Source organism: Capra hircus, chromosome 2, assembly GCF_001704415.2.
Source record: "Capra hircus breed San Clemente chromosome 2, ASM170441v1, whole genome shotgun sequence".
Classification (NCBI taxonomy): domain Eukaryota; kingdom Metazoa; phylum Chordata; class Mammalia; order Artiodactyla; family Bovidae; genus Capra; species Capra hircus.
Window position 1 is genome coordinate 89514336 of NC_030809.1, and position 24918 is coordinate 89539253.

At 41.5% G+C, this 24918-nt stretch overlaps 1 protein-coding gene across 2 annotated transcripts in view; it reads left to right on the forward strand.

Moving 5' to 3' along the window:
• LYPD6 (LY6/PLAUR domain containing 6) overlaps positions 283-24918 on the forward strand; it is a 135817-nt gene continuing 111181 nt past the window's right edge. Inside the window, exon 1 of one of the 2 annotated variants that reach the window (XM_018062716.1) lies at positions 283-449. The gene's annotated coding sequence lies outside the window, so the exon portion shown is untranslated. The remainder of the gene's footprint in view (positions 450-24918) is intronic. The other variant, XM_005676161.3, reaches the window with a different exon arrangement.

Genomic DNA, 24918 nt, shown 5'->3' on the forward strand with positions numbered 1-24918 from the left:
GAGCCGGGAAACCCCACCTGCGCCGGGGAGCCAGCTCCGGTCGGCTGGAGTTTGCACACTGGGCGCTCAGGCGGACTCTCCCGGAGTTGGGTCGCGCGCTCCGGGCCAATGAGCGCGCCCTGCGGAGGGCTCGGTTACCCACCCAACACACACCCGCGCGTTGATTGGTCCCCCGGCCCGCGAGGCCGGGCTGGGCGGCTGCGGCGGCGGGCGGCGGCTAGCGCTGGGCGCGAGTGGGAGTGGCGCGCGCGCCCCCCGCCGCCCTGTCACTCCCCGCCGCGCTTCCTCCCTAGTCCCCTCCCTCCCTCGCTCCCTCGCTCCCTCCTCGCACTCCGCGGCTCCGGCCGCGCGCTGGCGGGGCTCCGCATTGCACACTCTGGGGGCGCCGCAGTGTTCGTGGGATGGGGCAGCGGGCTGCCGCTGGCGGCCGGAATCCGCGTGCAGCCGGGGTGAGTAGAGGCTGGTTTCCCGGGAGAGCACAAAAGGAGAGGGGTTTCCTGCCAGCCGCCCGATCTACTGCGGGGCCTGGACCAACCATGGAGTGAGCTGAGTCCCTGCAACTGCTCACTGCTAGGACAGTCCTTTACCCCCACACCCTACTGGCCCCCTGGTCGGCGGAGCTGAGATCCTCGCTTCTGCATCCCGCTCAGATGTTTTGCGTCCGAGTGGGCAGCCCGCACTGCGCGCAGCCTGGGCAAGTCCGGAGGGGCGTGTGTGTGCGTGTGTGTAGTGCCTGCGCGCTGGGGGTGGGATGGAAATGTCAGGAGCTGCCAAGTTCAACGCTGGAGGAATCTTCCCCAAGAGTAATTCAGCACCTTCCCAGGGCCAAGAGTGCGTCCACCACGAACTCCAGCCGGAGGGAGAACCCCGGGCGGCAGAGTGGCAGCACCCCACATGTTGCTGCGGGGCGGGCGGGGGTGGGATGGAGATGGGGGTGGGCGGTGGCCCGGCTTGCGCCCATCCAGAGAAACTGCCGAAGGGGCGGCGAGGTGGGGCGCTTCCAGCCGTTGCGCGAACGCTCAAGGCCCTCCGATCACCCACTCGGGGGGAGTTTTGCGAGTGGGTCATTCACCCACGGAGCCAGAGCTTCGCCTGGGGTCGGCTTGGCGACCTGCTTTTCTCTCCAGTAAGAGCAGTTCCGTTGATTACATTTGGCTAAACAGGCTAGCCTAAAGCTCTGGTGGGTTTATCTGACTCGCTCTGACTCCCCGCCGCAGTCCCACTAGTTTCGCGTCCCCAGCTCCTGTCCTCGGCATGGGGCATGGGTCCTGTTCCTCTGCGCGAGGTTCCAAACTCGATGTTTGGGCATGGTTGTATCCAGCGGGGCCCCGGCATCTGAAGTGTCACGATGATTTTCCATTTCCTAGGGGATTCCAAAGACTTGTTATAATTTGGAGGAGGGAGTGGTGGGGGAGAGGAAAAACCGAGGAAGGAGCAATGTTTAGGAGGGAATTTGTTGGTAGAATAGCGTTGACCTACCAGAACATATGACAAAAAGAATGTTAAGCTTCTCCCTCTGGTAACCTACCCAAGGTGTGACCTCCAAAATTCAATTTTCTTTGTGGGAGACTGGGGAGTTTAAATTCTCCAGAGGGAAGCTTATTTCTTGTTAAATTGACTTACGGTGACATCCACTCTGTTCTGTTCTGCTCTGGCCAGCCATTTCAGATGCCTTGATATTATTAGAGCAATTCCCTTTAAGACATTACATTTTCTTTCAGTGAGAGAAACTCGAAGTAGCTCTTTAAAATTTTGGATCTGCACCTTATTTCTCTAGAAGACACTAATGGTTACTGTATATGTGCTCACGTGTACCAAGTTTGCAAAAGGTATTTGTGCAATCGTCCATGAAATGGCTTAATACACATTTATGTTAAACCCATTTAAATGTAAAACATCTATCTGTTTTCAATTTTAGTTTCCACCTTGACCAAAGGCACCAGACTGAAACAGGACTTAAACGAGGCTTCCTTGTTTAAAAAGAGATTTTGCAGGACTCTAGTCATGAGAACAAACAGTAAGCTCTCTGAGCTTGTGGCACACAAATGCTGTTAAAAATTGTGAATTAGTTTTTTGAGTTAAAAATATCAGAAGTGCTTCCAAACCAAAAAAGGTAGTTACAGTGCATGGGTCTACCTTTTGAAGCTGTCCGCAGTCTTTATAAGATGAATGTTTATAGCACAGAATGCATAAATGGGACTGATTATAGCGAATGATGCCAAGTAAAAAGCCATACTTTGCATCATGTTGTAAACTTCACAAGGCACACTGAGATCTACTATTAAAGTATCTGTGAGGAAGTCATATTTTCATCACCCCTGTTTGACAGGTGGAACAACTGAAGCTCTCAGAAATTGAATACTTTTCCAAAGTGAATAGCAGAGTTCAAGTTTTTTTCCCCGAGTTCTTCCCTCCGTTGCTCCCTCTCTTCCTTCTTTCATGCTGGGCTTCCTTATTTCCTGGTTCTGATTTCTGTAGCTTTTTTTTTTTTTTTTTTTTTTATACTATTCAACCCATAGTACGGGACTATTATGTACCATTCTCAAAAGGCTTTTCTCTGCAAAGTACCACTTAGCTCCCACTACATGTGGGCTGATAAACATTTAGGGAGAAAGCTAATAATGGTTTTTAAGGAACTATGTTTTTCAAAGGGGCATATTATTTTTATTAATGAGTTGTTAAATATACAAGTAATCAAAACCCTAAAGAATGATGTCCTTATGGTGTTTGTGTGCTAAGTCGCTTCAGCTGTGTCCAACTCTGCAACCCCATTGGCTGTAGCCCACCAGGCTCCTCTGTCCCTGGGATTCTTCCAGGCAGGAATACTGGAATGGGTTGCCATGCCCTTCTCCAGAGGATCTTCGTGAACCAAGGATCAAACCTGTGGCTCTTACGTGTACTTCATTGGCAGGCAGGGTGTGTGTGTGTGTGTGTGTGTGTGTGTGTGTGTGTGTGTGTGTGTGCAGGCAGGGTGTGTGTGTGTGTGTGTGTGTGTGTGTGTGTGTTTAGCACTCGCACCCCCTGGGAAGCCCTGTACTTATGTTGTGCGCTAAGTCACTGCAGTCGTGTCCTCTTCTTGACCCTATGGACTGTAGCCCGCCAGGCTCCTCTGTCCATGGGACTTCCTAGGCAAGAATACTGGAGTGGGTTGCCATGTCCTCCTCCAGGAGATCTTCCTGACACAGGGGTCGAACCCTTGTCTCCTTGATTGCAGGCGGATTCTTTACTGCTGAGCCACTGGGTACTTAGGGTAGTGCTTCAGAAAAATCAAGTGACAGTGGCAGAGATGTTTGAGAAATAAGTAGGTCTGCAACTCTGTAAGTAGAAACTCGTCAGACGTTCAATAGACAATTACAATGAAGCTCTAATAAATGATTGTTTTGTTAGTGTCATTTGAATTTTAAAAAGATTTGAACAAAACATTACTTAAATAAACCCAGAGCCACTCTCAGGGGGACGGGGAGGGAAACCCACTTATCAAAAGTCCTGAAATACTCATTAACTAGTTTACAAATGCAACAGAAGACATTGATTAAAGAGAAATCATGTTTTTACTTGCATAGCTAGCAATAAGGAGCTTACAGCTATCTGCCTACATGATTATTTATTAAAAATCCATCATTTGCAGATCTTTTCTTAGACAACTGTTGCTCAGGATATATTGCATAATATGTTGCATAATATTTATTAAGATGAGTAGTATTAATTTTGTTTGCATTAATGTAGGCAGAAATATTTGAAGAGTCAGTTTACTAAATTAAGCCCATGAAGGGTGACAGATTCCAAGCACACTAAAAATGAGGTAGCCAAAAATGAATGCGGACAAATTCTTGCAATGGATTCCCAAAATAATGATGAAACACTCTTATATATTGTGAAATGAGAACTGTAGAAGTACCTGGCTTGCACTGTACCAAACATACACTCAGATATATAAAAAGAGAACACAATATAAATGAATTCTTTGCTTCCACTTTTGCTGAATAATATTCCTATACCCAGGCTTTCTCAGGCAGTAAATGCACTGTAAATAATAGATTGAGAAATGGCAAGTGCCGAGGATATTCTCGACCTAATCAACAGACTAGATACTAAATCTCCAAGATGGTCATCATCCAAGTGTGTTGAACCTTAGTGTGTAAGTGACAGCTCTCCAGGACATTGGCTGGAAGACTTGAGGGGCTCTTGTCAGGGGAGGAGTTTCAGGGAGGACCCTGAAGCCATCAAGCCAGATCCATGTCCCTATGGACAACTGTGAGATCAATGTTCAAAGTGAACGTAGATTATAGTAATACAACTTATTTTGGAGAAAGGGGAAATCATGTGTTTAAGGGAATATATTTGTAGCTGAAGTGTTGCAGAAAGGATATGTGTTTTAAGCTTTCAGAAAGGTTGACTAGATTTCAAATCCTGGTTCTCTCCCTATTCATGACTTTTTTGTTTGGCCAAGAAACAAGAAACAAACTGGAGATAAATAGACACTTTTCTGAGTGGACAGGTAGGCTCTTCTGGGAACTAGTTTGGGGATGGTTTTATTTTAACTTTTATAAATGTCTACAGATGGTATATAGTTCTTACAAGTAAGTGAAAACTATGCTGATAAAGTTGAACCATAGGAATAATTTAAAAGACAACCTAAATGGGAAGAAAAATAATAGACGATTAAAGTCAACATGGAAGATTGAAGATAAGTATACTTGGGAAAAGCAATCCCAAGCACGTTTGTAGGAGATGGTTTTACATTCCATTCCCATCAGCGGTCAAAATAGCTGGATAATATTCTCACAGCTCTCTTTTAAAAGATATGTCCACCAAGTTAAAGTCAATGTTAAGAGAAGGATATAAAATTTTATATTAGTGTGATACTATTAAAATGTGTAGTTGAGTTAAGTTTATATAAATTTTCTGTACTTATCTGTTCATCTTTCTGTATAGAAACAAATGCATCAGTACATTAATAGTAACTGTCTCTGGGTGTTATGAGATTATAGGGCTTCCCTGGTGACTCAGGCAGTAAAGAATTTACCTGCAATGCAGGAGACCTGGGTTTGATCCCTGGGTTGGGAAAATCCCCTGGAGAAGGGAATGACTACCCACTCCAGTATTCTTCCTGCAGAATTCCACGGACAGAGGAGCCTGGCAGGCTACAGTCCATGGGGCCACAAAGAGCCAGACATGACTGAGCAACTAACAGCACACTACTAGCGTGGATGAGATTGCATGTGTTTTTATTGTCTTCTATTACTTAAATACTTTCCAGATTTTCTTCAATGAACGGGTATTTGCTCTTAGTAAAAAAGTATTATGAAAATAAGATATAGTGTTGTAACCTCAGATTTCGTATAGTCTTAAGAAAGGCTCGTCTGATTATCATTTTTATGTCTTCTGCAAATCTGTAAGTTGAAAAAATTGCCTCTATTTTCCCCATGAATTCCCTATATGTGAAAGGCAGCAAGTTTAAACTTTTTTTTTTTTTTGAATTTGGTACTAAGAAAAAGTGTGACTGAAGATGAACACCGTGCTTTCTTTAGATAGTGAGAACTGGGAAATGAAAACACGTTCCATTTTTGCCATAATTATCAGGATATGAGGAGAAGGACATGGCAACCCACTCCAGTATTCTTGCCTGGGAAATCCCATGGACAAAGGAGCCTGGCAGGTTACAGTCCATGGGGTCCCAAAGAGTCAGACACGACTTAGCAACTACACCACCCACCACCGTCAGGATATGACGAACCAAGTTAATGGAAGCTGATATCTCTTGTAACAGTTGTGTTGACAGAGCTTCCAGGATCCCATAAGGGATGTGGCCAGTTTCCAGAGTTGTGGCCCTCAGAGAAGCCCAGCGTATAATGTCCTCATGAGATAATTTTAGTTTTCTCTCAGTCTACTTATAATATGTAACTGGTGACTAGTTACCATTAATGAGTAGGCTAATTGACGTTTTTACCCTCTTGAGGTTGCTGCAAAGGAAGAGCTAGACAGATACCAGAAGTCAAATTCTCATGCAAACAGTTACGAATACAGTGAGCTTGGATTATTTTTCAGGAAAATAAAAAACTAAAACACATCTGTTGATATTTGGAAGCAAGGGGGTTCAGACAGGAAGTAATAAGCTCAAAGACTATGTGTTAATAATACCTCTATCTCCTGTCCTACATCCCACTCACTCATCCTTACTCTCTCTTTCGCCAAGAGAGGATGAAGGCTAAAATTAAAAATAGATTCCAAAAAACATTGAGGTGTATGCCTAAATGATTACCACATAATGGACTGTTGGCAAAACAGAAGCATTACAGAAGCATTGGGTGTGAAATCTTCATCTTTTCATAGACCGTTTAAAAGCCATGGATATAAGAATTCTTAAAGCCAAGATTGTCCTATGTCTGACATTTAAAAACAATCATGAATGTTACTTGAATTATCAAAACAAGTATCTCTAAGCATTCTAAATGATTAAATACAATACAGTTAACGTGTTTGGACAGTAGTATTGGGGGTGAACATTTTCAAAAATATATTGCTTAATATTTTTATGCCCTAAAAAGCAGGATAAATAAAGATTTCATTGCTCTTATCTTATTTCCCTCCTTCTTAAAAAGTACCAAATAGTATATAAACTAGCAAAGGTACACATTGTTTCCATCACGATGTCTAGAAATACTTGTTTCTTTATGCCATTAAAGCAATTTAGATAATATATGCACTTACTTGCACTTATAATAATAGCATTTATTACTCTACTTTTTATTTGTATGGCTTTTCATCTACAGGACTCTACCTGCTTATGAGGGATTATTGTTAGTTTTCCATTGGCAGAGAGAGCAGTGTAGAACAACCTTAGAAGCCAGGAATCTCCCATGTTGTAATTCCAGCCCCACCAGTTGCCAGACCTTAGGCAAGTGTGTCCTTAGGCAAATTATATAGTTTCCTCCAATTTAACTGGTTACTATTAACTAGCTGACTGACCTTTAGCAAGTTAGTCATCCAGTGTCTGGGCTTCATTTGCTTCAACTATAAAATCAAGGGGTTGCACTAATTAAATTCCCAGGTGAGTAGGAACCAACATATATTTTTTGACATTTAAAACTACCCAGTAATACTGATCTAATTAAACTGTGACTTAATATTGGTATTTAGAAGAAACTGAGTTAACAAGACAGAGTTCTTGGAGATCTATAACAAGAAATTTAAAACATCTAGCATATCTCCCTGGAATTTGTTCTTTTCTTACTATGTAGATCCTTCCTGTTCTTTGACTTGATTATCCATGTAGAATACATTTAATTTCTTAGAATTCTTTTATCTTAAAGATAGAAAAGTTGACTTTCAAGTGTTCTAAAAATATTAACTCTTAAAAATAGTGACTTTAATAGAAGTAATATTCTGCATTGATGTAGGGTCTTTCCATACAAGATCAAAGGAATGGTATTAGAAAAACATGGTTTTTCTTTTATGTATAACTTCAGAGAAAGATTTTCCTTTATGGAATTCTTTAATTCATATTCCTAGTCACCCAACTGAATGAATCCACAGAAGCTTTTGTAGCAGTTCTAACTTGTTCTTGGTCAGACGTGTCCTTGGTCAGGAGTGTCCTTTCATCCATTATTTCCCAACTGACAATTCTTTTCAATCCTTCAAGGCCTAGTTCAAATGCAGTCCTCCCAAAGAAGGCTTTTCTCTTGATTTACATCAAGGTACGTTTTTCTCTTTTACTTATACCTGTATTTCATAATAGCGTACTGATATTTACATTCTAGCTTATGTGCATCATGTCTTATTTCTGTTGAATGCTTGCATGAGTACATTGTCTTGTACAGAGTAAGCCTTCAGTGAATGTGTTGAATAGACGTACTGCTTTCATAGAGAAAAAGCTATAAAGTTTAGGGATGGGCTGGGGGGTAGGGAGGAGGAAGAGGGGGGATCACAGAAGACTGATTTAGATGGAAAAGATAGGTTGTGGATTTGTGTGTGCTGTGTGTGCTCAGTCATGCCTGACTCTTTGCAAGCCCATGGACCATATCCCATCAGGCTCCTCTGTCCGTGGCATTTTCCAGGCAAGAATACTGGAGGGGGTTGCCATTTCCTACTCCAGGGGATCTTCCCAACCCAGGGATTGAACCAGCCTCCCTTGAGTCTCCTGCATTGGCAGGTAGGTTCTTTACCACTAGTGCCACCTGGAACGCCCCTTTGGCTTTGTAGTTTATGACAATTGCCATGTACCTTTAGTCCCTGCATGTCTACCAAGAGCAAACAAATACTGCCATCTGTGACTGTTCTCCTCAAAGACCCCTCCTTGCTTTTGTTTCCTAGGAATACACTCTAGGTATTGAGGGTCTTTGCAGAACAGACTCTAAGCCATCAATCACTGTGACCAGGACTTGGGAAAGTTAGATAAGCCATCTGCTCACCTGAAAATAAAAAGCTGGCTATTTCACACTTTCATACTAAGCTGTGCCATGCTTTTTAGAAGTGTATAGAATTAATTTCTGCTAAACAGAAAAGTTCAAGGAAGAAAATAATAATTTCTTGTCAGCCATACTTAATTATTCATATCTAATTTCATACTACCTTATTAGCATTCTTTTTCTCTAGGTTACATGGTGGCTACCCAGCTATATGTATATAGCAGGTGTTCAGTGTGTTTGATCTTTATCCTTGATAGAATAAAACAGAAGACAATATATCAAACTTGCCATATATAGGTAAAGATATACAGAATCCTTCTTGACTGTTGAAAACTCTTTGAATGAGTTTTCAACACATAATTAGGGCTGATGCTTTTTAAATAGAGAACCAGACAAGGCTAGGTCTGTTTAATCTCGAATAGCCAGGGTTCTTCTTCCTGTTCCATTGTCATATGTTGGAATCACAGCCAGCTGACTTAAAATGTAGTTTTAGGGCCATCTAGTCAAGGCTATGGTTTTTCCAGTAGTCATATATGGATGTGAGAGTTGGACTATAAAGAAAGCTGAGTGCTGAAGAATTGATGCTTTTGAACTGTGGTGTTAGAGAAGACTCTTCAGAGTCCCTTGGACTGCAAGGAGATCTAGCCAGTCCATCCTAAGGGAGATCAGTCCTGGGTGTTCATTGGAAGGACTGATGTTGGGCACCTGATGGCCAAGGAACTGACTCATTGGAAAAGACCCTGATGCTGGGAAAGATTGAGGTCGGGGGAGAAGGGGGTGACAGAGGATGAGATGGTTGGATGGCATCACCGACTCAATGGACATGAGTTTGAGTGAACTCCGGGAGTTGGTGATGGACAGGGAGGCCTGGCGTGCTGTAGTCCATGGGGTCGCAAAGAGTCGGACACGACTGAGCGACTGAACTGAGGTAAGATGTGGCTGGATTAGCATCAACTCCACCCAGTTCTGAGAAACAACTCAGGGTTCATTTTCTACTGCTGCCAATAGTGTTTAGAATAAAACCAGGCAAGTAAAAATCAACAGGATTCAAAAAATATTTTTCCCATCAAAGCTGTTCAGAAGCTCAGCTTTCTAAATGACAGGCAATGTGTATTCTATAATGGAATAGCAGTTTAAAGAGAGGTACTGTTTGTAATGGTACTTTCTTAGCTTTGAAAGTATGTCATAAAGCCCATTGTTAAAGGCGGTAATTTTCAGCTAGGTTAAATAAATTTAAGAAATGTTGTATGCTGTAGCACCTACAAGATGTTGTAAGCAAATGGATAAACTCATTTCTACAGCTTCTGGGCAGTTTTGACATTGCACAAGGGCTTCAGATCTCTCCTAGAACAGTGTACTGAATAAGGTTGAACATGGGAAATGGGAAGCAGAAAAAGAGTACAGAAAGGAAGGAGCTGGAGGACTTACAATAAGCAAAGGATCACCTACTTTATAACCAATTGAAGAAAACTTTGCAGTCTTATCTCATTCAAATCTTATCTAGGGAAGCCCTAAAATAAACAGAAATAAAATTGAAAAGAGCCACAAAGTTCTGTCTGCCTTAGGTTATCTTGTGTTCCTACCGCATCCTCCACTAGGGCAGTTCTGGTGCTGAGTCAGTCTCAACTCTAGAGTCTAAAAGATCACTGTTAAAAAAGGCTTCCATGAGCATTTCTCTGGTGGTTCAGTGGTTAAAACTCTGTGCTTCTAACACAGGGGGCACAAGTTTGATCTCTGCTCTGGGAACTAAGATCTCACTTGTCGCAAAGCATGGCCATAAAAACAAAAATGGCTTCCTGGAAGCACATGTTGGCCAATCAATGAATCCAGCATATTGGTCAATAGGCAAGTAAAAGTTGAGGGAATCAAAGAGTCCAAGGTGATTGAGACAGACATACAGAAGAGGCAATGATTTTGTGGTGAGGTATGGGTGGAAACAAAAAGATGTTGGGGCCTTCACTTATTTCCCACTTTTAATTTAAGCTCTCATCTGGCTATTTGCTGAATTATCAACCACTAATTCCTTCCTGTCAAGGCTATGGTTTTTCCAGTAGTCATGTATGGATGTAGGAGTTGGACTGTAAAGAAAGCTGAGTGTGAAAGAATTGATGCTTTTGAACTGTGGTGTTGGAGAAGACTCTTGAGAGTCCCTTGGACTGCAAGAAAATCCAACCAGTCCATCCTAAAGGAGATCAGTCCTGGGTGTTCATTGGAAGGATTGATGTTGAAGCCAAAACTCCAATATTTTGGCCACCTGATACGAAGAACTGACTCATTTGAAAAGACCCTAATGTTGGGAAAGATGGTGGGAGGAGAAGGGGACTACAGAAGATGACATGGTTAGATGGCATCACCGACTCAATGGACATGAGTTTGGGTAAACTCAGGGAGTTGATGATGGACAGGGAGGCCTGGAGTGCTGCAGTTCGTGGGGTCACAAAGAGTTGGGCAGGACTGAGTGACTGAAGTGAACTGAATTGCTTCCTGGGTTTTGGCCAAGCCAGGTAACTTCTTTGAACGTCTCTTTTCTCATTTGTAAAATGATTGTACATGCACTTCTGAAGCAGGGTCTGCAGGAAGAGACACTGGTTCCTTGGGCTATCTGGGGGGGTGGGGGTGGGGCGGGAAGTACAATGGTCAAAAATGTTTGGGATACAATGGATTAACTGCTTTTCAACTGTAAGACTTTTGAGGACTTAGTAAGTGAATGATCATTCTACATACCTGAAAGGAGGTGTACTCTTCAGTGAATCCCAAACCTGTTTGCTAATGGACCCCACTGAGAAGGTGCATCTTTTGAGTCAGTGTTCTGTGCAGCACCAAATACTGGACTAGCTGTTGCCTGAGGTTCTTCTCGGTTTTAAATTCTGTGAATGTACAGCTGTGTAGTATGTCTTTCTTTCTGTTTCTTTTCTAGCTCACTCCTTGCCTCTCATCTTGGAGAATTTTTGTATTGTATAAACCTTTTGATCAAAAATGTACTGTTAGAAAAATCCCTGCATCTACTTTAAGATCACATTGAGACAGTGCAGACCTGCATGCCGTGCGCTTTCCCCGAGCTTGTATATTTTAGATGACATGAAGTCACAGGCAGTCAGAACACAAATAACAAATTCCCCCGGTACACACCCCCTAACAAAAATATTGAGATGTTTATTAATAGAGAGGGGATAATATTTCACAAAGGAACAATTTATAAAAGACCCAGAGTTCATCCTGGCAGAGGCATTTCTGAGCAAAGCAGTGCAATTAATCTCAGAGTTGTAGCATAAAGATGAAATGATGGATACTGAAGGTATACAAAATGTGCACTGTCCTTCCCCTTCTCTTCAGGATTACAGGCAATGTCTAGCATACCTCTCCTCACCAGCACCAGTCTTGGACTTTCTATTTGGCTCCTGCCAGATTCCTCCTTTGCTGGATGAGGAGCTGGTGAAAGGTGTGGTTATTTGGGGAGGCAGAGGAGGCAGGAGTCCAGGGTCCAGCATAGCTGGGTCTGGATCCTTGTGCTGAGGTAACTCACCTTTCAGAGGTTGTTAGTGGTCGGGGTAGTAGGGGGAAACAGGACTTAATTCTGGGTTAGAAAGAAGTAATAAGGATTCACAACGTTTTGTTTTGTTTTGTTTTTTTCATTTTGTCATCATTGCACTTTGTGAATTCTCTGAAATTAGAATCAATCCAAACCTCTACAGGTAACCCACAGCAGACAACTTTCAGTGGGCTCTGAATTTAGTCTTCTTTCTGTGTTTTTAAAGAAATAGTTTATTAGATAATGTTAGGATACAAAAGCCAAAATAGGATAATAATTTCTCTTTTACAATTAAATTTACATGTGGCACTATTTCTAAAGTTTGATTGCCTATCTTCCACCCTTATTTAAAAATGTTAAGAATATTTGTCAAATGTTCTGTTATTTGAATTCAGGTTTATCTCTGATGAAACAGCAATATTCCTATTTAGGTTTTCTTGTCTTGTTAAAAGAATTGGAATTCGTTGTATGCATTTAATTATGTTTTTAAACTCTAAATTGAGATTTGAAATTTGGTAAAGAATTTCTAACTATTCTTTTCCTAAGTGATAATATACATATTTTGATATTGGCTTGACTCATAAGACTCGTGTTTCCTCACCTTTTTGAGTTGTCTCAGTGAGGATTCCAAGTGGCACTGTGCCTAGATTTTTACGTTCAGCTTTCTCATATTTAGAGGCTGACTTTTCTCTTCCCTTACACATTTGAGCAGCACTTCAGTTCATTGCACATTGCAAGCACTGGCACAAACTAGATGCTCCGCAGATATCTAAAGAGAGAGAGTCTCCCTACTCTCTCAGTGTTTGCTGAATAAATAAAACAGATTAGTTAATGAGCAGTGCGTCCTATAACTGCCACCACTGTCATGCCAGTAATGTAGCCATTATCTACTCTACAGGCTGTTTTTCTTAACAATTAAAAGTAAATGTTTTATAACCTGCCAACGTAATGCTAATTAGTGTTTAATGTTCATTTTCCTGTTTCAGAAGATACACAGATAAAAGAATTATACTTAAAAAGTTTTGTACAGGTTTCACCAAACTGAACAGATGTAGTTGGTTCTGTACTGCAGCAGCTCAATGAAGTTTGGAGGAGACCCAAGTCTTCTCCCATAGGAATGAGATGCTCTCTGCGAGACTGAACCCAAGGGTCTTTAAACCATTGAAAAGGGTTTGTTTTGGCATGCTACAGCATTTCCCCTTTGGAATGCTCAGTCAGTTTAGGTATGCTGATTTCCACAAAGCTTTCGGCATAAAGTTTGAGTCATTTTTTGTGAAAAAGAATCTTGTTTGCATTTGGTCTGTACTTGACTGTTGATATTATATAGTCTGTGCTGTGGATGTGTAGAAAGACTAGGCATTTTTTAGACTTCTTGACTAGTAAGTCTCCTTTGTTAAAGATTGGTTTTTTAAAAAAGAAAATAGACTCATAGAGAAAACATAGTAGTGATTACCAGTGGAGAGAAGAAATGGGGGAGGGGCAAGACAGGGGTGGGTAATGAAAAGGTACAAACTATTATATATAAAATAAATAAGCATAGTCAAAGCTATGGTTTTTCCAGTGGCATGTATGGATGTGAGAGTTGGACTATAAAGAAAGCTGAGCACTGAAGAATTGATGCTTTTGAACTGTGGTGTTGGAGAAGACTCTTGAGAGTCCCTTGGACTGCAAGGAGATCCAACCAGTCCATCCTTAAGGAAATCAGTCCTAAATATTCATTGGAAGGACTGATGCTGAGGCTGAAACTCCAATACTTTGGCCACCTGATGCAAAGAGCTGACTCATTGAAAAAGACCCTGATGCTTGGAAAGTTTGAAGGCGGGAGGAGAAGGGGCCTAAAGAGGATGAGATGGTTGGATGGCATCACAGACTCAATGGACATAAGTTTGAGTAAACTCCAGGAATTGGTGATGAACAGGGAGGCCTGATGTGCTGCAGTCCATGGGCTTACAAAGAGTCGGACACAACTAAGAATAACTGAACTGAACTGAAATAAGCTACAAGGTTATGTTGTTCAACACAGGGAATATAGGCAATATTTTATAATAACAGTATAATGCAGTATAACCTTTAAAAATTACTAATCACTCACTATGTTGTACACCTGTAACATATATTATACATCAACTATACTTCAATAAAGAAAAGAAACGAGAGGGTATATATATCCCTCTCTTTTGAAACAGGATTGGGGGAAAGCTCCTTGTTTCTCTGTTGCATTCCTCCAATATCTGTAATCCCTTAACAGTTTGTCTAGGACATTACCAACAGCATCACTTGGCACAGTGGAGTTGATTTATTAAAATCACCTGTTTGTTTTAATAATCAAGCTAATGACAAAAGAACTCAAATGGCTTGTTGGGGGCTTGGTATAGAAGTTGATTTTATTTGCTGTAATTTACCCAACAAATGACAGTGTTAAGGTTCCCTTACCCATCTTTTTTTGGGCAGGTGTTTGTGTCATTTGGGGGACAGCACTTAAGAAACTGTCTCTTATTGATGACTTTGAGAATGGTTCACACTTGAATAGATTATAAACTTAAGTTTAAATAATGTTGAAATCGTTTAAAAATAGTTACATCGTTTACTATTACAGCAACACTGTCTACATTTAACAAGTCCAAAAATTTGAAGGGTAAATATGTTATACTTGCCAGTGCAAAAATGGTGATGACCAGGCAAGTAGTGCTTCTTTTCTGGGCCCTACCCAAGATATAAATAGAAAGGGTAAGATAGGGCAACTGTCTTCATGGAACTTGGGGTGTCTTCTCTCTCTGTCTCTAAATATTTGAGAAACAAGTCATGCCAATTAGAGTTCACAGGGAAAACACAATAGTGAGTGAAATAAGCAAAAGTCTTTGGGGATAAACCAGTAAATATCTCTCCCCAAAATCCCTGTCTTCATAGATCTTACATTCTAGAGGGTTGGGGCAGAAGGTAAGGACATAAATAAGAAAATATGCAGCATGCCAGATGATGCTAAGTGATACGGAGAAACTAAAGTGGAGGGAGGGACAAAGTATGTCAGAGGTGAGCTGGAGGCAGTTGGTAACTTTAACTTTGGTGGCCAGAGGCCCCACGCAGAAGGTGTCACATGAGCATCTGGACTAGGTAAGGGAGAGAGCCTTAGGGACTTCTGCAGGAAGGGCCTTCCAGGCAGAAATGCAAAGGTGCTGTTTTGGCATCATGAAGTCACTGGCTCTCAAAACAGCAAGAGACCAATGGTGGGAGTGGAGTAAGCCAGGGAGAGAGTAGTATAAGGTCAAAGACATAAGAGCGCATCCCTTCCATCAGGCAGTCTTAGAAGATGTTTTCCTCCCTCCCTCTCTCCTTTTCTTTCTTTCTTTGGACTGAGAGAGTTGGGCCATTGGCAGAATTTCCACCAAGGAATGACCTGATTAAATGTATGATTAGGAAGGAGGGGACAAGGCTGAGGGAGGCTATTGCAACAATACATATGACTTTGGTTTAGATCCAACATGGAGTGGAGGTTGCAGTGGAGGTGGTGAGAGGGGGCATCCTTTGTCTGTTTGAAAAGAATGGAGGAGATAAGGATTTACTGAAAGGTAGGGTGTGGGGCATGAGTGAGCAAGCTGAGTCAAAGATGGATCCAAGGTTTGGGATCAGAGAACTAAAAGGGTAGGGTTGTCATGTACGGAGATGAGAAAGCTGAGGAGGAGCAGATTTGCAAGAGGAGCCCATCATCCAGAGACACCTTACATTTGAGATGCTTATCAGGCTTCCACGTGGAGACAGGGAGTTGGTGGTTGGGAATATGACTGTGAGTTCAGGAGAGAGATCTGGGCTGAAGATATAATTGGGGGGCTTCACTCTCTCTGTAAAATCCAGGAAATGGGAGCTAACCTGTATGGGTGAGAAGATCAGATTGGCCTGTCAGGGCAGAATGAGGATAATTAAGTGACCATTATAAGGTCCTTTATTTTTTTGCTATACCTACTGAGAGGAGTGAGGAGTATGTGGGCCAGAAGAGATGAAGCAACTTTCATGGAAAGTGTGAAAATGCAACTGGTCTTTGCAAATGGGTATTTGAAGGGTTAGAAATAACGAAGGGAGGGCATTTGGTTAAAAGGTAAAGGAATTAAACACTTGCCCCTTAGTGAGAAGGTAGTAAGGGGAAACTTACCAAGATCAGGGTAGAATTTTCTCACTAGTGGAAGGGGTGAGACTTACAGTCTGCATTCTATTTCCCAGGACCACGACATGCGCATGATAGTCTTGAGTCTCATTAAAATCTTGAGCGTTTCTTGACACTTAAGCAACAGTTTCTTCCCCTTATCCTTGCAACTGGTGCTGCCTTATATTATGAGTAACTTGAAACTGACATGTGGGGAATTTTAAGTACATATGTTATCAAAACAGATGTTTCACAGACTTTATAGACTATCGGGAGGTCAGCTCATCTTTCAGAAAGCAGCTTGGAATCTGAATTTGGTTCTTCTCATAATTTTATGTTCTCCAAAGTCACGATGTGGGAAATTTTAAATTTATTAGCAACTTTCTCTTGTTCTTGAATCTTAGCAATTTTAGTAAGTTGGAAAAAATTGTATGCTGCATTACATAGAGGCAGGTATTGAATGACTTTATTTACCCGGTGATAAATCTAAGGCTTGTGAGTATTTTAATGCTTTCATTGGAACTTTGGAGTCATGTTTTATAAAGGAAAAAAAAAGACCTCTGCCTTCTTTTTTTATGCAAAATGATAATTAAAGCAAAAGACAATAAAATAACACAAAGGATGCCAACTTCAGAGCAAATGGTGAGAAAAATTTTGCCTCTTGTTCCCTCTCCTACTTTTTACTAGAATCTAGATGAGGATCAAGTCTCATTTTTATTCTGGGTTAAAGTTTCTCATGAAGTTGGGAAAGCTGAGGACTTTGGCAGAACTCCCTGAGGTAAGAGCAGGTTATACATTTCTTTGTTCATTTTACTTAAAGAATGCCTTAAAAACAGTGTGGTGTTAGTGGTTTGGCATAACCAGGTGTGACATTTCTGTATCCTCACTTTTTCTTTGGGAGGTACAGAGCAGAGCTCCAGCAGACTGTGACAGTTCATGAAGCCTCCTATGTGTTTGGTGGCTCAGACAGTAAAGAATCTTCTGGCAATGTGGGAGACCCAGGTTCAATCCCTGGGTCAGGAAGATCCCCTGGAGAAAGGAATGGCAACCCACTCCAATATTCTTGCCTGGAGAATTCCATGGACAGAGGAGCCTGGAGAGCTTACAGTCCCTGGGGTCTCAGAGAGTTGGACATGACTGAGCAACTAACACACACAGGTGTTGGCTGGAGAGTAGTGATCAGTGAGCAGCTCAGTGGACTGAGCACTGTCCAGTAGAATGTTCTAGTCTCTCCTGTGGTGACAGAAATATTCTGTGTCTGCACTGGTCAGTATAGAAGCATTGACCACATGTGGCTACTGAGTTACTGACATGTGGCTGATGCAGCTGAGGAATTGAATTTTAAATTTTATTTAATTTTAATCTACTGAAATTCAAGTGGCCACATGCGGCTAGTGTCTGCTAAATTGGACAGCACAGCCAAGTTGATGGTGGGTCTTGGGCTTCCTGGAGCGTGGAGTGGGCAGGTGCCCACCATGTCCTTGCTGGGGCCTCTCCACCACCATGATGAGAGGTCCACAAGCAGATCTTTCTCGTCCAGACACAGCGCCCGTGGTAACCTCTAGTGACTGGAATGGGCCAGGACTTCATGACACACCTCCTCCCCATCCTTCATGGAAGTGGGGAGAAGGAATATAGAAAGGCAGAGTGATGCTGGAAGAGATAAGTCATTGTTATAGTCTTAAAGACCTTTGGTACTAGAAATTATGATATTAAGAATAGCCTATTTAAATCATGAAATATTTTATAACTGATTATGAAAGAGAATTATCCTGGGGTAATATTTAGAAGTAATGTTGTGAGATAATCATCTCACTAGTCATTTGAAAGTAGGGGTTCTGTGGGGGACCCACTTTCTTTCCCTGAGGATGGTTGCTTAATTATAAGCAGTGCTCTTAAGGTTTTATTTTTTCATTTTTTATTTTAATTTTAATTTATTTTTTATTTTTTATGTTAAGAAATCATTTTAATAATTCTTTATGAATATTATACTTTTGGGAATAAGATGGATAGAATATATGTATATATATAACTTATTTCTTTAAAACATTTTTTTATTGGAGTCTAGTTGATGTACAATGTGTTTCTACTTCATAGCAAAGTGAATCAGTTATACACATATTCACTCTTTTTAAGATTCGGTTCCCGTATAGGTCACTACAGAATATTGAATAGAGTTCCCCGTGCTATAACAGTAGGCCTTTATTAGTTTTCTATTTTATATATAGTAGTGTCCCCATGGACAGAAAAGAGCCTGGTGGGCTACTGTAGTCCATGGGGTCGCAAAGAGTCAGACATGGCTGAGCGACTAAGCATAGCACCAGCACAGTGTATATAGGCCAACCCCAGTCTCCCAGTTTATCCCCCACCCCCATACCCCTTGGTAATCACGTTTGTTTTCTACATCGTGATTCTATTTCTGTTTTGTAAATAAGTCATCTGTACCATTTCTTTTTTTTACACAGTGGAAGTTTCTTTCTTCTATTATTTTAAAATAATTTTATTTATTTTAAAATTTTCATTTCATTCATTAATTTTAATCTTTTGGCCATGCCACATAGCATGTGGGATCCTACTTCCCTAACTAGGGATTGAACCCATGCCCTCTGCACTGGCAGTATGGAGTCTTAACCACTGGACCACCAGGGAAGTCCAATTTGTACCAGGTTTTTCTTCCTTTTTTAAAATTCCACATCGAGCAATATACACACCATTGCTATTTATATGAAAACACATAGCAGACATTCAGTAATTGACTCTTTAAAACTTTCATTTTTAAATTAATAGTGTATTACTCTGTGATGGGGATTATTAAGGAGAGGGATACAGAGCACAAGATATTAACATGACTAAATTAGGGCCACTGTTGGCCAAGAAGGATTGAGTGTGTGACCAGGACCCCAGTACCCAGTCTCAGAACTCTCAGTTGGGATGTTGGTGTTATGAAGCATGCCCCGTTAAAATGATACTCCTGGGTCCTGACGGGTGGTAGATGAGAGGAGAAGGAGGGCTTTTGCCTCTCAACAATCAGTGCTCACTTCAGAAGAATTCCACATACCAGCAGTCTTCCCACTGCAGTGAGGAGCTGTCCCTTTTGAATTTGTGGAGAAAGGTTTTTAAAAAGATTTTTTGATTGGTCTTTGTGTGGTCATTCTGTCACTCTTACTCGTAAAACCAAATGGAGCCTACGTTCCAGGGACTATGCTTCAATTGCTATCTAAATGAGGAGGAAAAATCTGTGTAGATGGCTGAAGAAAACGAACAATAAAACATGCTGTGAGAGAGATCCCAGAGGAGTGTCAGGCAGTGAATGCCTGTCCCCTGCACTTGTCTTCAAAGACATAAAGGGCTGTCTGGTAGAAGAGGTACCACACTTCCCCTCTGGGGCTCCAGAAGGCAAAACCGGTGGTTATTTTCTAACTAAATGATTTTGAAGGCCTGTTTGTGCAGAGCCCTCTGGTAAGGGAGAATGATTTAGGAGTGGAAAGCTGAGCAGAAGATGAAGACGTGACTGTGGCTGCCAGTTGTGGGGAAACTCATTTAAGTCAAGAGAAGAGAAAACTTCAGAAAGTAGAAGAGGCCACATGAGCGGATTAGTCCCCTTTGCTGAAGGGACTTCCTGCATCTTGAATGGGGAAGAGGAAATTCATGCTGCGAGAGCATGCATGCGTGTGTCCATGCTCAGTCCTGTCTGACTCGTTGAGACCCCATGGAGCATAGCCTGCCTGGCTCCTCTGTCCGTGGTATTTTATGGGCAAGAATACTGGAGTGGGTTGCCATTTCCTTCTCCAGTGATCTTCCCGACCCTGGGATTGAACCTGTGTCTCTTGTGTTTCCTGCATTGGCAGGTGGATTCTTTAATCACCATACCACCTGGGAAAGAGGGGACTTGTGGTGCTGGAGCAGGGGTCAGCAAATTACTGACCTTGGGCCAGATCCTTTCCCTACCTCCTTTTATAAATTTTTATCAGCACCCAGCCATGCCGGTTAAGTGGACAGGGCTGCATTCATGTTGTAACCGTAGAGGTGAGTAGTGACAAGACCATGTGACCTACAAAGCCTAGATTATTTGCTGTCTGCCCCTGTATAAAAAAAAGTTTGAGGGTCCTAAAGAGGGGTGGATACAGTGATACATAAAATCCTTTCTAATTCTCCAGATGTAAGGGATTGAGAGAGAAGGTGATTGGATTGGCAGAGGGATTGACAGAGAAGGCCATTCCATATGACCCCTTGGGCAGATCTCAAGGGGAGTAAGTCAGTGTACCTGGGATGCTGCCAAAAGACTCATTCCAACATCCATTCATTTGTTCATTCATTCATTCTTTTTGCCTCCAACGTGCTGTTGGCCAGTGTAGACAGTAAACTGAGCCATTTTTTTTTGCCTGCTCTTAGTAAAGTAAGCACAAATTCTGGCATGAGCTGTTGGCATTTTGATAAGAACTTGCCCGTATGGAAATGCTCATTAAGTTCAGTGTTTATAATCAAGTTTTATGGAGTTATTTTATTTTAAGTATAATAGTTTCACCTAGACACAACTTAGAATTTATTCACGTGTTTGGTTTAATCGTAGAATGCGAGAAATGGTTGTTCTAAAATGAAAACCTCACTGTATTGGCAGAAGATGCAGCTCCTGGTGTTAAGAATAGGATATACATTACTATTCATGCCTTTTTAATTGATTAGCCTTTAAGGCTTCTGGAAGCCTTTAAAAGTTGTTTTGTCAACATTAGACCAGCTGCTGTGTAATTATGGTAGCTCTTCTTGCAGTTAAATTCTTTTAATAACGTGTTCAATCTGCCGATGCCAAAGTGCTTTGAACCTGTGATATATACTATAGAGAGCTTTTGTTTTTACTTACAGATGGTTGGTGCCGTTTTCTGGGCAACTCTGTAGAATTTTCACAGAAATTTTAAAGATGAATTACTTCAAATGGGAGGCAAATGAATCTGAACATCAGGTTCCTCCTCCCCCTCCATAAAAATTGTTCATATGTGACTTGAATTTTGAACTTGACTCAAAACAACCTAAATATGCTTATTAAAAGAAAATCTGCTCCTCGAGACATTTTAAAGGCTCTTTTCAAGCCTGACTCTAAAGCTTGTAAATCAAAACTTTCTGGCGCTGGCCAGATGATGGTAAAAGCAGTGGGGCTTGTGATAAAGATCTTTGCTTAATGAGGAACCAGGCATGGTAGTTCTGCCCTCCATGCAGGACACGGAAGCTTCACTCAGAAAACCAATTTCAAATTTAGCAGTGTGTTTGGCTATTTTTAAAAGGAGTTCTATCCTGAAGTCTGGCATGAGAAGGTATAACTAGGTAGGGACTGGTGTCCGAAAGATGCAAACAGAGGATTCTGGGCTTCTTTCCTCCTGATCCACTCTCTCCCCTGCTCACTTCGTGCCCCATTTCTATGGACAGATGACACTGGTGCTTAAGGGACGTGAGAGGTGCGGGTGGTGATGTGGGTGGCTATGGAGCTTACTCCTGGCAGCTCAAGCCTTTTGGGTCGCTTCTTCCCTATGGCATTTTAAGAGAAAAGGCAAGGTAGCACCTGGAGGAACAGGAGACTAGACGGGGCCACAGCTGGCTCTCTCTGGCCTCTTTGCCCCTTGTTTGTTAAGGAATGCCTCTATGTTGGTGGAAAACTGTGAAGTGAATCCCTCAATCGCTTGTGCTCATCCTTTACCTCCATTTGGTGGTTAAGGGGGCTGGGAGAGAAACTAACACTTTACTGTATGAAAAAGCTGGTCTGTTTCAAGATTAAATAGGTGTTCAGGAGTATTAATAATCTGCTGAATCTGGAGAAGAAGTTCTGGACAGTGTTGGCTTTTATAATGGTAGAATCTGCTGAAAATTATTTCTTCCGTTCATTTACTCGGGAAGTGACGATTTGTTTGCCTTGCGAGCTCTTGAGCCCTGAGAATTGACAGATTTGGGAGGTTTGAGAACCCATGGACAGTGAGATGTAGGGCATTTGTGTGTTTTGAAGTAGCTGTTGAAACTCTGTTCTGAAGAGAACTAGAGTTTGTTTAATTAAAAGTTGCCTAGATTAATTATATTTTTTCCTGTGGGACAAAGTTCAATCCTGGTAAATGGCTTCATCTTTTCAAAGGTATACTGAATGTTAATACAGGATGTTTTAAATGTTTCAGACTAGTAGAATAGGCTACCCAGATGTGACCCAAGAAAACTAGTGTGAGTCTTAATGTTCTCTATATCAAAACTTGTTATTATCATTATGAATTTTTGATGATGTCACCTTTTGTGAAGGTACATAGTTTTCATTGATATGACAGGAATTAAATCTGCTTACCAGTGTCAATTCTAATTGCTTGCATGAAACCTTGTCTTCTAATCAATCTTATCACATCAACATTTTATTTGCTTTTACCTACAATATATGTCACATTAGATTTTATATGCTTTCTCAAAGTCTCACATACAGTTTTAGAAAATTAAAAACTTTGGAAACTTCTCAGAGCTGCAAAATTGTTCTACAGTCAACTCACATCATCTCGAGATTGCATTGAATCAGGGAGTGGAGATGTCGGGTTTAACTTCTGGTGCTAAAACTTGATAAGCATATACCTACATGTATATATATGTGCATATATACATACACAAGTGATCAGTTCCTAAAGAATCCCACAATCGGCGAGAAGAAGGACTTGTGCACACTCGGATGGCTTTGGAATCTTAGAGGTCTTTGCTTCTCAATCTACTCATCCCTGTAAGTCTCCTGTTATATTCATAGGTACTCAGGCATTAAATCTTTTTGTGATTTTTATCAAATATTTTGATTCTTGTTTACAAGCAGTGAATATCTAATTTTGACTCAAATATTTAATATTAACTAATAAAATTACTCAAGTTAGTTTAGAAAAATTTATTTTTTGAGGATTATCTTGTGTGTGGAGCAGAATGGATCTTTTTCTTACCCCTACCTTATTCTTTTTGGACTCTATAAGGATTTGCCTTTGCACTCTGGGACACTCTGCTTAACTAATAGTGCATTTTTATGGTGTTGGACTGTGTCACCTCTCTCTTAAATGAGTAAATGGAGGATTAATTAAAGGAAGAATCAGTCAGTAAAACTGCTGGAAGACCAAGCAACTGGGTCTCACCATCAAGGATTTGAATGGATCCAGTATTCTCTTCCTATCTCTTGGTTTCTCTGACCTTGTTTCGATTCTTTCTTACTGCAGCCCAGGTGCAGAGAAGGTGACCTCAGACGCTCCTGAGATGTATGCATTTCATAGTTTATGCCACCACTTGGGACTGACTCACGCTCTCTGTTCCCAGAATCAGTAGTCCTGAAGAAGAGAGCTGATTGGTGGAGCCTGGGACGAATGTCAACTTGGACCAATCAGCTGTGCCCTGGGTAGAACCACATTGTACTTGTCATTGGTGGCTCCTTTTCTTTCAGTTGGTAAAAGGAGACTCAGTGTAGGCTGGGGAAGCTTGAACCACGTGAGATGTTTTCCTTCCCCTATTTGTGGGCACATCACCTTTTCCCCACCAACCATGACCACTGGCCTCTTCCAGATGCCTTCTTTTTTCTGTCACATCTACCTTGCATGCCGTTGCTTTTCACGGTTTAGTGAATAACCTGGGACAAGACATAGTGTGCATAGGAGAGTTCCTGGGTCAGTGATTTAGAGCAGGTCTCTCCTGGCCTTTTCCCTTGAGTCCCAGTGATGCCCCCCTTCCTTTTCAGAATAGGCGAGTGAATTGGCAGTGCAGAAGGCGGATGAAAAGGTCAAATGATGAAGTATGCTTTTGGCCCAGGAGATAATGTCCTTTTCTAAAGGCTAAATGTTTTCTCAGGATGAGTAGATCAATCATGAGTCCAAAATTTCATGACTACCTTAGGAGATATTTGATTCTTTATGTATGTATAACATATGTTTATGTTGGAGAAAATGTACTTTGGGTTTTGCTATATTTCCTAAACTCCAGGAGTTGGTGATAGACAGGGAGGCCTGGCGTGCTGCAGTTCATGGGGTTGCAAAGAGTCGGACACGACTGAGCGATTGAACTGAACTGAACTGATATTTCCTAATTTGTTTTCATTATCCAAATTTATTTGCACATACTTTTTAAGCTAAGAAAAATTTCTAAACCCACTTAACATGTGACTCTTCAAAAATTTAGTGGGATCCTCTGCGTGTTCACTTAAATAAGAGTCATTCTTTTGTTCCCCCAAGTTAATGGTGCTCACTCAGCTCACTTATGTTCTACTTCTGACAGCCATTCAGCAGTAATGCATCCCCAAAGGAGTTGTAGTTGATTTCTAAATCTTGTGTTTTCAGCTGCTGCCTAGTTATCCTGCCCTGATTGGCATTTTAACCATTGAATTAGATTTTTCTCCTACTAAAGGGAGCTTTATGAGCTTTAACTTTGAGTGCCTGTATCACAGTCTGATGTTTGTGTTATAACTGACCCTGAGTAAGCACTTTTTGCTCAAAATTGCCTTGTCTCCTAAGATTGAGGGAGGGTTTAGATGCAGCTCCCTGACTTTCTCAGGGTTCAGTTGCGAGTGCTTCAGGGTGGCTCTGTAGGTGAACACATTAATAATAGTTTCATCCAGCACATGTTAACATGTTCACTTTATTTCTGCCATCAATGGTGATCATACTCCCTGAGAACTGCTTCTCTGGGCTTGTTGACTGATACGACCATAAATATATCTCTGAAGGCTAAAGCTGTAGCTGTTTCAACACAGATGGAACAAAAATAAATGTCCCACTGTGTTAGTATTACAAATTATCATCCAACAGTGGCATGAAATTTAAGGTGGTGATAGCTTAATTCTGGGCTTGCCTGGTGGCACAGTGGTAAAGAAT